Consider the following 15,480-nt stretch of genomic DNA (forward strand, 5'->3'; position numbering starts at 1 on the left):
ATATTTATAACCAAATCATTTTGTTGTAAGCCTGAAACTAAGACAATATTGTAAATCAACTATACTTCAATAAAAAAGAAAACATATCTCTTAATATGCAGGTATTGCATGTCAAATATCTTGGTTACAGTTACTAGCTTCTTCTACCAGTTCTTTTTTTTTTTTTTCCAGCCAGAGAAAAAAGGCATTTATTCATCTAATGTCTACTGGACTTTTTTTTTTTTTAGCTATTAAATTCACCATTTTTTTTCTACCAGTTCTCAATGTCAAATATGTATCTTCCCTGTGTCTGTACATAGGTACAAAATTAGATCATTAAAACATAGTTTTGGACTTGAGATCTTATACGTCTTAAACCATGTAATAAAGATGGAACAGGAGGCCCAGATGTTTTCTCTGGAAATAAAGTTTATGTTCAATTTCTACATATATATTTATTCACCTACAGGAACTGCTAACAACTATGTTTTTCTGTATCCTCTGAAGTCACACATTGCTAGTGATTGTCATGCTACTTGTGTAACCAAGTAAATACATGAATTACATGTGCACTAACTTCTTCTGAGTTTGCTCTTAATTGAGTTCTTGTAAAAGTCACTTTAAATTTATAATGATGACTGACCTCCAGGGAATGCAACTGTCAAGACACAAAGAAGGCTGTCTAGGGACTGAGAGAAAGACAAGCCTTCATTATGCAAATATTGTGTTTTCTAGATATGGATGTTCAGTTATTCCTTTATTGCCCTAAAAATACATAAATATTCTAATTGCAGCTTTTATGCAGAAGACACCCAAGAGCTTGCATCCTGGCTGGTAAAAGGACCCTGAAGAATATTAAATAGAGAGATACGTGCAAAGAATAATACATAATTTTAAAACCTACTGTAATAGGCAAGGGCTTTCCAGACTTCTGTCCTCTGCTTCAATATTTTAATGAGAGTCTTAGGGTAGTTTTAAAGACCCAGAAAGCTGAGAATCTTATTTAAGGGCTTGAGGAAACTCAGAGCCAAAGCCCATTTCCTGTTTTTTGTTTTTGTTTTTGTTTTCCTTAGGCCTCTTACAGTTTTGTGCAGTTGGCAGCCTATTCCAAATCCCCTAAACAGACACAGGTCTTTTGCTTGCAATTGGGAATGTTCCACCAGAACCAATCTGAGCTCACCCAAGTCCTTGAAGTCATGCTAGAATGGAATTCACATTAAGCTATAATGGTAAAGTACATGGAAATACACACATCTGTTGAAAAACTCTCAGTAGTGACAAGGAGAATCAGGAACAGTAGAAGAATGAGAATAGCAGGGCAGGATTACGGTTCCCTCACTATACTCCCACCTCCTACTCATTAAGTTGCCATCTTCAGACTGCAAGCAATTATGCAAATATACAATGAGCAATGGCTCTGTGAGAAATACAGCACTGTCTTCCTTAGGTGAGCCTCATAGGTGAGTGATACTTAAGAAGAAGGCCCATAGAGCCAGACTGCGTTTGAATCCTAGCTTCAAAAATACTAATTTGGGCAAATTACTATGTTTCTTTGAGCCCCAGCCAATGAATATGTTACTTTACATGGCAGAAGGGGGGTTTCATATGTGATTAAGATAAAGATTTTAAGAAATGAGATTGTCCTGGATTATCTAGGTGGGCTTTCATGTAATGCTGTAGGTCCCTCATTGTTAAGTGTAACTGACACACAATATCATGTTAGTTTCAGATGCACATCATAGTTTACGTATATATATTTTATATACTTATATATGCATAATTTATATATATTTAAATATATAGTTTTATATATATATTTAATGGTCACCATGATAGGTCTCATTACCATCCATCACCATATAAAGTGATTACAATAGATTACATTCTATATCACCATGACTTATTTATTTTATAACTGGAAGTTTGTACTGCTTAATCCCTTTCACCTATTTCACCCACCCTCTACCCTCTGGCAACCACCAGTTTGCTCTCTATATCTATGAGTCTGTTTCAGGTTTGTTGTGTTTATTCCTTTGTTTTAATTTTTAAATATACATATGAGAACATTTGGTACTTGTCTTTATCTAACTTATTTCACTTTGCGTAATACCATCTAGGACCATCCATGTTGTCACAAATAGCAAGATTTCATTCTTTTTTATGGAAGAGAAATATTCCTTTCTATGTACATACATATCACATCTTCTTTATCCACTCATCTTTTAAAGGACCCTTGGTTGCTTCCATCTTGGCTACTGTAAAAAATGCTGCAATGAACCTAGAGGTGAAGGTATCTTTTTGAATTAGTGTTTTCATTTTCTTTGGGTAAAAAGAAGTGAAATTGCTGGATCATATGGTAGTTCTATTTTTAACTTTTTGTAGAACTCCCATACTGTTTTCCCTAGTAGCTATACCAATTTACATTTCCACCAACAGTGTAGGAGGGTTCCCTTTTTTCTACATCCTACATACTTGTTATTTATTATCTTTTTCATTCATTCTAACAAGTGTGAGGTGATATCCCACTGCAGTTTTAATTTGCATTTCCCTGACGATTATTGTTGCTGAACATTTTTTCATGTGTCTGTTGCCTATCCGTATGTCTCCATTGAAAAATTGTCTACTCAGGTCCTCAGCTCATTTTTTAATCAGATGGTTTCTTTTTTGTATTGATCATATGAGTTCATTATACATTTTTATATCAACTCCTTATTGGACTATCATTTGGAAGTTTATTATCTCATCCAGTAGGTTGCTTTTCACTTTATTGATGGTTTCCTTTACTATGCACAAGGTTTTTAAATTGAGTTAGTCACATTTGTTATTTTTGCTTTTGTTGCCCTTGCTAAAGGCGATAGGTCCAGGAAAATATTGATAAGGCTGATGTCAAAGAGTGTAATGTGTTTTCTTTTATGAATTTTATGTTTTCAGGTCTTACGTTCAAGTCTTTAATAAATTTTGAGTTTATTTTTGTTTATGGTGTGAAAAAGTCATCCAGTTTCATTCTTTTGCATATAGTTGTTCAGTTTTCCTAACACCATTTTTGAACAGCCTGTCTTTTCCCCACTGTATATTCTTGCCTCCTTTATCATAAATTAATTGAGCAATATAATTGTGGATTCATTTCTGGGTTCTCTGTTGTGTTCCATTGATCTATTTGTCTGTTTTTGTGCCAATACCGTACTGTTTTGATGACAGTAACTTTGTAATATAGTTGGAAGTCAGAGAACATGATTCCTCCAGCTCTGTTCTTCTTTCTCAAGATTCTTTTGGCTATTCAAGGTGTTTTTTGCATTTCATACAAATTTCAAAATAATTTGTTCCAGTTCTGTGAAAAATGCCATTGGTATTTTGATAGGCATTGCCTTGAACCTGTAGATTGTCTTGGGTGACTTTCTTGGCCATGACTGCTGCAGGTATGCTGGTGGGCAAGGCTGGTCCCATACATGACTGGCTGTGAGTCCCAGCTGCAACTGTTGTGAGGTGTCAGTGCAGGCCAAGGCCTCCCTCCAGGTGGAGTGTGATAGGAGCCACCTTGGAGGGGCTGGTAGGGGTTGGGAGGTTGGGGAGGGTGGATTCTCAGGTGAATGCTAGGGTGGGGCACATGGTCTTAGCTAGGTTGAGGAGAGTGACAGAAATGGCACTTGCCAGTGTCAGGCCAGCTAGTAGGAAGGCGAGTAAAAAAAGCAAACAGAGCTCAACAGTGCTTTTATCCCTGGAGAAAGTGCCAATAGATTTCTGCCCCTTCTAGCACATGCCCTAAAACGTGTCAATGAATATCTTCCTCCTATGATCTAGGTGCTTTTCAAGCTGTTGCATCTGCATTGAGACTCAGAGAAAATCAGTATGAACATGAGCCCTCCAAGAGCAGAGGTCCAGTTACCCACAGCCCTCTAGCTCTCTCTAAAGTAAGCCCCACTGTTTTTTATTTTATTTTGTTTGTCTTTTTAGGGCCACACCCTTGGCATATGGAGGTTCCCAGGCTAGGGGTCCAATTGGAGCAGTAGCTGCCAGCATACACCACAGCCACGGCAATGCCAGATCCGAGCTGTGTCTGTGACCTACACCACAGTTCATGGCAATGCTGGGTCCTTAACCTACTGAGCGAGGCCAGGGATCAAACCCACAACCTCATGGTTCCTAGTCGGATTTGTTTCCACTGTGCCATGACAGGAACTCTCCCGCTGTTTTTTAAATTCAGATGTTATGGGGGATTATCTTCCAGCTACAGGTCCCTTTGGATGGGGAGCCCAACTTGGGGCTCAGACTGCTCACTTCTCAGGGGCACCTCTGTAGTTGCTGCTGCACCATGGTTGTTGCTGTGCGTTATGACTAGACCTTGTCTCTGCCCTACTAACTGTCTCTATGTGGCCTTTACTTTACACCCTTGGTTGAAAAAAAATCTGTTCTGCTGGACTTTAGGTCATTCTCAGAGATAGTTGTTCTAAATGTAGTTATAGTTTGGGTGTTTACATTGGAGGAAGTGAGCCCAAGGGCTTCCTACTCTACCATCTTGATCTGGACCTCCCATAGGTCTCTGAAAAAGGGGACTCTTTCCCAGCTTTGCTCAGGAAAAGAACCAGAGATGGTATCATAAGAAGGACTTGGACCCACCTTTGCTGGCTTTGAAGATGAAGGAAGGTGCCTACAACCCAAGGGATGTGTGTGATCTCTAGAAAGTAGAAAAGGCAGAGATGAATTTTCTCTTAGAGCCTCTAGAAAGAAACATAGCCTTGATTTAAGCCCAGTGAGACCCATTTCAGACTCTGACCTCCAGAACTGTAAGCTAATAAATTTGTTTTTTAACTTGTGGTAACCTGTTACAGCAGCAATACGAAAAGGTACTTCATGAGTTCATTACGAGGGTTAAGTAAGTTATTACATGTGAAATACTTAGAACGGTACTTGGCACAGAGTATGTATCATTTAAGCATCAATTACATTATTATTATCCTAAAAAGAAAAAGGCAGTAATTACTAGGGAAAGTATGAGAAATGGATATGAGAACAACTAATGACAACATATCAAACAGAATTAAGACTTGCATCAAAATTCTGTGAAAGATCAGATTTAGGAATCACTAAGTTACAGAGATGTCATTGGAAGAAAACTTAAGACAAGGGAGGGAATTCACACTGAGGGAGCAGCAGAGTCAACACATGAATGTATAAATCATCCGGAGTGCCCTCTCATACCCCACAACTCCTTTCTCTAATTTTATCTCATCCTGTGCAGAATTAATGTGGAAAAGACAAATATACTCCACGGGCAAACTCATACTGCTGAAATTCAGTGCTATACCAGGGACAACTGAAAGCTTGTATTGAGTTTCTCCTGGACTCAGCCCCTGACACATTTTCCCTTTGCTAACCTGTGTCTTTTCACCGTAATAAACAGTAACTGTTAATATAACAACTTCTGACTTTTATGAGTCATTCTAGTAAGCTTCCTACTTAAACTTATAAGTGGGAAAGAAAAAAAGTTGGCCTGGTTATCAAGGTACATGTTGGAGTAAACTTTATACACTGAAATACACATGGGCTTCTTCAAGGCTAATCTGAGAACATTTCACAAAATCTGTTGCCCATTGACAAAAAGCCTAGATTCAGCAGATTGGGCTCAGGGGCTGTATTCCTTATCTTCCTTGCCATATACATTTCTGTATTCACAGCATAACTTTCTAGAGAGTGGGAGTTCATTCTTTAGTCCCTGGGATACAAGGAGCTGATCATTTTCCTGATGTTTTAATGGGGAACAGATGTGTAGAAGTAGACTAACTCCATAGAGGCTGGGACTGTGAAATATGTACTGACAACCACTTCACTTTTATTATATTTTTATTATATTTAGTCATACATATTATATGCCTCAATTTCTGCCAGTCTTCATGGCTATGCACTTGGCTCCTCAGGTTTGAGCACAGAGATGAATTGCCATGGCAAGTAGTGCTACATGGGCTAAAGTAAACCTCTAACCTCTAGCTTTTATACTATGCTTCGGTCATTATTCTGTGCGTTACTTAAATGCACATAAATGATTTCAACTATGGCCTTATTCCTTTTAAACTAAACTACAACCTAAAGATACTTAAAAGTGTCACATTAAAGAAACAAAAGAAAACAATAAATATATGTCTGTCACTACTGAGACTGTCGATGGAAATGATTCCATGAAACCTTTGAGAATACATTTAGATCTTGGACAAGTAATTATTATAGTCCACACTAACCTGAGACTGACTCTTCACTCTCCAAGCCAGTCAGTTTTTATCATGTTCCCCTGACTTGAAATCATTAATGGATCCTATTTCCCATCCTGTCATACTCAATTACCCATCCACAAATTCCAAGATACTCCCTTGTTAGACCTCATCCTATCCATGCCATAGTGTCTCTCTTCTCACTCTCTATGCTCCACATTTTTCACGCTAATTAGCTCAGGTTTCTTCCTGTCTTTTCAGGAAGTCATATCTATTTTGGCTTCTAGACCTTTCCTTGAGCTCCTTTTCAGTCAACTTGTACCACTTCTGTATACACACACTTCAGTGTTCTAAATCAAACCTGCCCTTCAAAGTTTAGCTCATGGTTTATACCATCCATGAAAACTCTCAATTTTCCATTCTGCGATGCTTTCCCTCTGCCTAGAACTAATCTCAACCCAATCTGTTCATTTCCACCTATTGGCTTTTGCTTTGCACATTCTATTTCCTCTATATTCCACTAATCCTCACACCTTCACCTTCTACTGTTGAAATCAGCAAACTCCTAAATAATCCCACCAATTTTATGAAGTCCTTTACTGCAAAGACCTACTGGCAACTTTAGTTAAGAATTTGGCCTCTATTATTGGGTTTCTGCAACTATAGACTCATGATCTTCCTGCCTTGCAAAGAGATAGTGCTACAATTTTGCTGCTTGTGCCTCCAGGATCTCAGAAAAGCTTTGATTCTTGCCAGTTCTGAGTCCCTCCCCAGAACATGCTGCATGCAAGGCTACATGTCCTCAGGTGGTCTTTATTCAGGTAGTTCAGGAGAAGCTTGACATTACTGCCCTTACCACCTCCACTATCTCCTCCTAAATTATGTATAACTGTGTCTTAAACTTTTTACGAGGTACTGTCAACCCTGTGTTTTTACTCTTCCGTAACACAGGACATGTTAATAAAGATATGACACCTTAAATGTAAATGCCCTGTGCTGAGCTTCCTATTCTGCCCTACAACATTCTGAGCCACCCATAACCCCATCCTCCTTAAATGGGTTCAACTGACAAACCACAACATAAAGGATCAAGCTCCTTGGATTGAGGACCTCGCTCTATAACTATTGGGGGTAGGGGGAAAAATACATAAACAAAGTCCCTTAGTTCCTTCCAGCTCAGTAATAGCCACCCGAGGGATTGCTTTCAAAACTACCTGGACCAGGCTTTTTGCTTGCTTCCAAGGGCAAGGTAGCTCACCACCTATGCAGAAAGGTCACCCAGCACTGCTCCTTGGTCACCTGACTGGCAATGGCACAGGCAGGAGGACCTCAACTTGGCCCTGGGAAGGAGGTGAAGGAAGTGTTCTTGGTTCCTGAAGAATCAAGGGAGAGGAAGGAGTGACATCAGAAACTCTGGAATGCAGCCCTCAGTGGAGTCACACAGGCTGATAAGAGCAATCTCAGGTCCCTGACACCAGACATCCACCACCTGTGGCTGTCAATTCTAAAGCATCAGGCCCATTTCAGCTGTCTGAGAAGAAGGGTCAGGGAACTCCAGGGACTATCCCAAGGCTGCACAGCTTGTGAGGCTTGGAGCTGGGATTTTCATGGGACTCCTGGGGCCATGCACATAACCCCTGCACTGTGCTCACTGAAGCCCCAAGTCATCTGTGGGTAAAATGAGGCAATGAGACTGCACATATTATAGGGTCCATCCACTTCTAAAGTGTCATAATTCTGATCAAAAGACAAAGTCTATGGGAATAGCCATTCTGCCATTCTTTTCTAACCTGCTTCAGATTACTTGAAAATGGTGTAAAGTGGAAAGGGTATTTCTTGGTATGTAGCGTTTCAAACCTGCCATCCAAAAGGCAGAAAGACGTCAGCTATGTTTATTTGTGCACCCCTCGCTACATGCTATCTAAAACCTCCTAGGCATACATTGAACTTTCCAACACAAATGCTTATACTTCCCAAGGCTGCTTACTGTCACTGGCTATCACTCCTTCCTGGGCTGTGCATGTCTGTACCCAGAAGCTGGAAGTCCAGCTTCCAAAAAGAAGTCTGAAATTGTCTGCTTTGTAATTAATCTATCTGATCTACAGTCCTCACAGGAGCAGCTCCTACAAAGAACATAATTGGAATACTCCTTCCAAGTTAATAGATCTGTCTACCACCAAAGGAAGCATGAGTCGCTCTTAAAATAACAAGCATTGGCTGTCAGGCATCCTCTCCAAGCCCTATGCATACCAGATATTTCAGATGCAAGCCTTTGTACAAGGCAGAAGCCTAGTGTTGGCTACTTTGTTTTTGGTTTACCCTATAAGCAACACACCTAGTGGTAACCTCATAGTAAGTACACATTTGAAAGGACTCGTTCCAATGTCTCCAAAATTTAACTCACAGGATGCTTTACATACTACAGAAGCTTCCATCAACTGCTTTTTTTCATATATGTATGTGCTCATCTGTCTGCCCCACCCTTGCTTACTCATCCTATGGATATTAGTTTTATTCCTCTTCTGCACTCTGTACATATACAGTGATTCAGCTAAGGCCCTGGCTTTCAACATTTTCTTGGTCCTGACATTGGTGTTAATCACCCTTCCCTATTTACTAAGCATTCGGAAGTTGCTTTTCTAAAGGAATTAGTGGCCTTTTCTAAAGGAACTAGTGCCCACTATGACAATGATTTACCTAGTCTTCATAGACATCTAAATGGAGATGCTCAAACCCAGAAACAAAGCCTCAGAGCCAGGCTTAGTCTTCTCTCACTTACTACCTCTGCCTTCCAGTGGCTCCAGTCAGCCTTTAACCTCTAAGACTAAGGATGCTCCAGATTCTTTCCTATAATTCTAAAATATCTCATATCGCAAACATATCTCAGACTAGCGGCATGCATAGCATGTATCTGCTAAATAAGATATTTGATCCATTCGACAACACAATCTGATACACAGCCCCCCCCACCTTACTTTCCATCTCCCTATTCAATACTTAGGCCATTAATCTCCTAACATTAGGTAATAATGGTAATTTCTCCATAAATGTTAGCTGTCATCATTATCATTGTCATTCATTGAGTTCAATAAGTTAACCTTCCTTGACTATAATATGGGGTAAGTAGATTCTTTAAAGATTCTATTTAATGAAGCACAGAGAATTTAAGTAACCTTCCTATGGACATTCCAGCTGTGGAGCTGAAATTTGAATCCAGGTCTTAGTGACTGCAAAATTCATATTCTCTATCACTATGCTAGTTTCTCTTCATAAATATCTGAATACAGAGCAAATGATCAAGTTTCAACCTGAGATGTGATCACATGGTTATGAGATTACACAACTAGTCAATATAAGACAACATTGGCTGTGTGTTGTATGAACACAACTGAGTTTGAAACAGCCACTTTTAGATGGAGTCATTCACTATTTTACCAAATACTCCTAGAAAGAAAAATAAGTATACTTCAGTTATGAAAAAAATTAAAAAGAAATACCAGTGCATGAAACAAAAATCTTAGTTTGTATTATAGAACTAAAGACTTTTGCACTTGCCTCCAGAAAAATCTACCATTGGAAAATGAAGGGATATATAGTTATAGCTCCTGAAGCCACTCTTCTCTGTCATGGGGACTGCTTTGGTTATTGGAAGAAAATCTCTAATAGAATAATCAAGAACAAATGTATCTTAAATTTGTACTAGCCATGAGGGGGGATGGGAAACTGATGTATGGGAGTAAATGAATATCAACACAACCTCTTTGGCTTATTGATATTCCATTAGAATATATCAAATTAAAATTTTGTAGTTTCCTTCTATTAGACTTCCTGAGAATTGTACTATTATGACCTTTGTCACTATATTTTTGTGTGTGAGTTGTACATAATGAGTACTCACTAAAAGTTTGTGGAGAGGATATAGCCATGGAGTTCCTGCTGTGGCACAATGGGATCAGCAGCATCTCTGCAGTGCCAGGATGCAGGTTTGATCCCCAGCCTGACACAATGGGTTAAAGGATCCAGCATTGCCACAGCTGTGGTGTAGGTTGCAACTGAGGCTTAGGTCTGATTCCTGGCCAGGGAATCCCATATGCCCTGGAGTGCTCCCCGCCCCCCAAAAAAGGTTGTAGCCATAACTGAGGGAATGAATGCATCTTGGGAAATATAAGAAAAAAAATCTTATACAAAAAAAAATGTATGACAAGCAGAAAGAGAATGGCTAGGTAGAAAGGATTCAGGAATGATGAGTCTCTCACAAACAATATAAATTAAAATATCTCCTCTGCAAAAAGAAAACATAAACAATTTTCTTCCTACTCAATCAAGAATCATTTTGTGTTTAGTATTAAGGCAGAGGAGCTAATGAATCAAACCTTATAGTCAAATTGTTTTTGAAGAGTCTCATTACATCCCATGTTGATGCAATTTGTCCAAGGTCATACCGTTAGCAATCAGCAACCTCTGAATGCATGGCCTACAACTGTGATTCCAAAGCCTACTCTCTTTTGATTATTTTCTGCAAGAAAAACTAGGCAGGTATTGTGCAAACACAGGAGAGGAAGAGTTTTATTTTGCCTGAAGAGGTTAGGGCAACCTCTGAAGAGAAGCTATCATTTGAGTTCACTCTTGAAGAATGAAGAGACATTTCCCAAGAGGACAGTGCAGGGAAGAATATTTAAATACATAAGTGCATGCCTTCTTGTGTATGAAAGCAAGGAGGACTGGCAGTCTGGTGTCTGTATTCAAAGAAATGCAAGTAACTGATATGGCTGAAGTTCATGTTGCAAATGGGGCTAGACATTGGTAGCAGTAACACCACAAAGAGTTTTTATTATGTGCTAGGCTAAGGAGTTTAAATTCCCTAGGCAATGGGATCCATTGAAGGGTTCTAGGCAGGGCAATGAAAAGATAATATTTGTATTTTGGCAATAGCTGTCTTCAGTCTAAAGAATGACAAGGAAAGGAACAAAAGCAGCTAGAAAGCTGTTGGAAAAGTTCAGAGAAGAGTAGAGAAAGGGTTCATTCCACTTAGCAGTAGAAGTAATAAGACTAATGGAGAGAATAAACAGACTAGGAATTTGGAAAATCTCAGTAGAATTAACAAGATCTGGTGACTGATTGAATTTGGGGCCAGGATGGAGGGGGTGGAGAAAATGAGGAGAATTAATATTTATACTCACTTGGTTGTTAAGCTGAATGTTGGCATCAGTTGTCCAAGTGAGTGTAAATATTACTTGTCCTCATTTTTTCCACCCTTCTACAGAGGTGGTGGGGTGCAATTTTGAGAGCAGAATGGAATCAGACTGAAAACCTGATTGAGTTTGAACCCCCATGTTGGCACTTAAACCTTAGTCAAGTTATTTAACCAACTTGAGCTCCTTTTGGTATGTATTTTTCATCTGTAACATGTCTCATTAGAGTACTCACTCCACAGCATTGCTCACCATTGCTGAAAAGTTTAAGTGACAAAATGTCTATGAAGTGTTTTGCAAAATGGCTGACTTATTTATTAGTAGCTAAAAAGAAATACATTGGACTTACCGAGAGTTAGAGGTTCCAATAATACACTCAGACAGAGAAATCTGTTAAAATCAGGATCACTCTGCTCCTGCATATGTGGCCTTCCTTGGGCCCCTGGAATAGCGTAAAAATAAAGTTACTTTGATCTGTTCCTAAATATTTTTTATTGGAGGTAAAATAAGTTTTCCTCACTAAACATAATATGAAATATTCACAGAAAATTGAAAACAAAGAAAAATACAAAAGAAAACCATCTAAATTACACAAATCCTTACCATATACATTTTGGTGTATTTCTTCCATTTTTTTTCTATTCTCTGATATTCTAGTCTATTGATATGTGTCTGTATTCTTGTGAAAACATATTTTTACAATAAACTTGAAGTATTAATATAGTAGAAGTTTCATTTATTATTTCTCAATTTCAAACATTTCCTGGTTAGCCTATTTTTCTTTTAGATGAACCGTGAAATTTTTGTCATGTTATAGAAATTCTACTTAGCTATTTCTCTGGAATAAGGTGAAATTTGTAAATTAACTTTTGGAGAATGGTCATTTTTACAATACTGGGTCCAGGGGTATGATATATCTTTATGTTAATGAAGACATTATGTATCTATATGACCCTAGTATGTTATTTATGTACTATGGCTATTGTTTGAAAGATAAATATGTCATTTCAAAGAATGATGAATTTTTAACTCTCCTTATTGTGTTTAATAAAAGCTTAATATCTTTTATTACTTATTGGTACAGTTATATTTCCTCCCTTGCCCTGGTTATTCATGATATTATATAAAATAATTTCTAATATTAAGCCAACTTTGTATTTCTAGATTATATAACTAGAACCATGGCACATAATTATGTTAATATACTCCTGAAATTTATTTCCTCATATTTTAATTAGGGCATTATTATCCCATATTTGAATTTTAAAAAATCATGGTTATTAGAATATAACTCTGGGCAAGCTACTCCATTTCTCAAAGGTTCAGTTTCAGTGTCTATCAGATGGGAAAAATAATAGCAGCTTCCTGAGAGAGTTACTGTCTTATTAATTTTTAAGGAAACATTTATACATGCTTACTATGAGCCAGACAGTTATAATCGTTTCATGGGATTAACTCCATTTTGTCATTTTAGTTCTTAGCCACGTTCATAACACAACAGCTATTAAATTATTTGAACTCAATAAAAAGAGTTAATATTATCATCAACATCATTGAGAAAAAGCGGCAGTTTGGGGACTGGGTTTACTGTCTATTAAAAGAAGCAAGTGTGAATCAAATAATCACACACCACCACCACCACACAAGTTACAGCTGACACAATTGCAGTAGTGCCAGGAGGGGCCCCTAAAGGGTGGTCAGAGCATCTGAACTCAGTGGAAGAATGAATACAATTAAATATGGGAGAGGTGTAGAATTCCAGGCAGAAGGAAGAGCAGGTACGAAGGTGCTGTGATTATGAATGAGTGCAAGAAGTTTAGGGTAATTCTAAGAGTAGGAAGGGTGCAAATCACCCGGAACCTTGTGGATTGTAGGAAAGACTGTTATGATTAGCTCTGTATTCCAAAAAGCCCCTTCTAGCTACGGCAGTGAACACAGCTTGACTTTGTAATATCAGTCATTTTAGTTCCAGCACTTCTTAGCTGTATCACTGTGACTACCTAATTTCTACAGGCTTCAGTTTTCTCATCTATAAACTTGGAATAATATTGACGGCATTCATTCAGCAAATACATGTTGAGCACCCACTATTTTCCAGACACTGACATTTCATAAATTTTTATAAGAATGACATGTCAATTCTCAGTGCCCTGCAAAGAGCAAGTGCTCAACAAACGTTCATCATTGCTGTTATTTCTTAGCTGCATCAAAATGAAATGGGAAACATTTTCTCTTTCCTCATACCCTGGAGGAATTTGCATATTAAAGAGCAGAATAGTATAATGGTTAAGGGTGTAACTCTTCCACCATACAATATAAGTTCTGTTTCTCCCTTTGCTACCTACGGGCTATGAGGCCTCAGTGTCTTCATCAGTAAAATGGGGATGAAACCGAAAGTACTTATCTCATATGATCATTATGAAAATTAAATAAATAACTGCACATAATTCATTTAGAAAAGTGTCTGGTATAAGGCCATATTCCTTTAAAATTATGCTTATAAATTGCCTATTGACTTATGTAAATGACATATTTTACTTTTGTTTTTACTTTAAAATGCCTTATTCCACAGAGAAACTAAGAAAAATTTAATGCCAGGTAAATATATATATTTCAAAGGTATGTATATATTTTAACTATTAGTTGATAAACATAAAAATTCAAAGTTACTAAAACCTATTTATATATAAATATATACTCAGTAATATATACTTATATAGAATTCTTTCCTTGCAAATGAAGCTTCCTATAATTGCCAGAGACAGGCACAAAGACTGCAATTATTTGAGCATATGTGTTAATTCTGTACATTCTGCAGATGAAGCAGTGGGCCTCCTCCCATTGCTTAATTCCTGCATTTAGTTTCTGCATAGTTTGTGCTGTTGCTATCTTCAGAAATTCCTTTGGCCTTCTTCTTATCCTTCCAGATGTCTTTGACTTTGGAATCAGACATCCTTGGTTAATCCCAAAGCCTCTCCCCCTCTTTTTTTTGCCTGCGTAAGATCAAATTGCTGACCATCCCTGTGGGCTGATGGAAATGAGAAGGATTCTGGAGGCAGCCTGTATGAGCTTTGGTTGATGTTGCAGAATCGGATATGGGCCAAAAGAGTAGAAGCAGACATGGGGGATGGGGGGAGAGAGAACAAGGGAGAACTTCCACATTTACATTTCTGATAGAAGAAGTGGGAAAAAACATTAAAATATTTTTCAAGGCAATCAGCAGAATGGAGTAGGGCTTAGTGAAGCTGGAAGACAGGGCTGTTATTGTTAGGGGTTTTTTTGGTTGTTGTTGTTTTGCTTTGTTTTGCTTTTACTCTTATACATGGGCTTTTTATTTCCACCTAAAACCCAAACCAATCTGAAAATTTTACTAGAGAAGAGTTTACCTTTGGATGAGTCAAATAAAAGAATAAGAATTATTTTTAAAAAGTATGAGCTATTTTTCTGTGACAGAAGGCTTACATCCCAATATATCTTACAACAATATCCTTGTGACTGAATTTACTCAGAGATACATCATAATTACAATGTTTTTCTGTTGCAGACACAGATAGCAGGTGTTAGTAAGGAATCTTCACCATATGAAAAAAACCCAATAAAACTAGCTTAATTTTTGTTGACAGCTCATAGTTAAAGCAACTGTGATACTTAGTGGACATAAATTATCTATCATCAGAATGTCTAATGAATCTTGTCTTCTTACACCAATGATTATCTTTTGTGACTGACTGCCTCATTGAATTTAAGTTTAAAAATATTACGTGTTCAGAAAGAATTAGATAATAATCTATAAGGATGTGCTGATATGAACCCACCTAAGAAAGATGCAAAAGATGGGAGAAAAGCTGAATTGCAAAGTGAACTTATTTCTGATAAGTCAGGGCTTTTGGTCTTTTTGTTATCATCTCCAAGGCTATCGATATGTTTCGTCATTTTATTTTTTATGATGCAGACATAATTTGATGAAATTGAAAAGAAAATCCTCCTCTACTCTGAGGGGGTCATTCAAAAATTTCTCCTTAAATACACATGCATTTTTTTAGTCCTGTTGTCAGTGAAGAAAAAAATGCATATTAATAATAAAAACACATGAGATTTCCATGATGGCT

General features: G+C 37.7%; 1 long non-coding RNA gene across 3 annotated transcripts in view; it reads right to left on the minus strand.

Moving 5' to 3' along the window:
• The window catches only part of LOC110257824, a 180,454-nt gene that overhangs the window by 60,859 nt on the left and 104,115 nt on the right, over positions 1 to 15,480 (minus strand). For all 3 annotated transcript variants that reach the window (XR_002340831.1, XR_002340832.1, XR_002340833.1), the window contains exon 2: positions 11,721 to 11,813. This is a non-coding gene — a long non-coding RNA (uncharacterized LOC110257824). The remainder of the gene's footprint in view (positions 1 to 11,720; positions 11,814 to 15,480) is intronic.

Source organism: Sus scrofa, chromosome X (genome assembly GCF_000003025.6).
Source record: "Sus scrofa isolate TJ Tabasco breed Duroc chromosome X, Sscrofa11.1, whole genome shotgun sequence".
Taxonomy (NCBI): Eukaryota; Metazoa; Chordata; class Mammalia; order Artiodactyla; family Suidae; genus Sus; species Sus scrofa.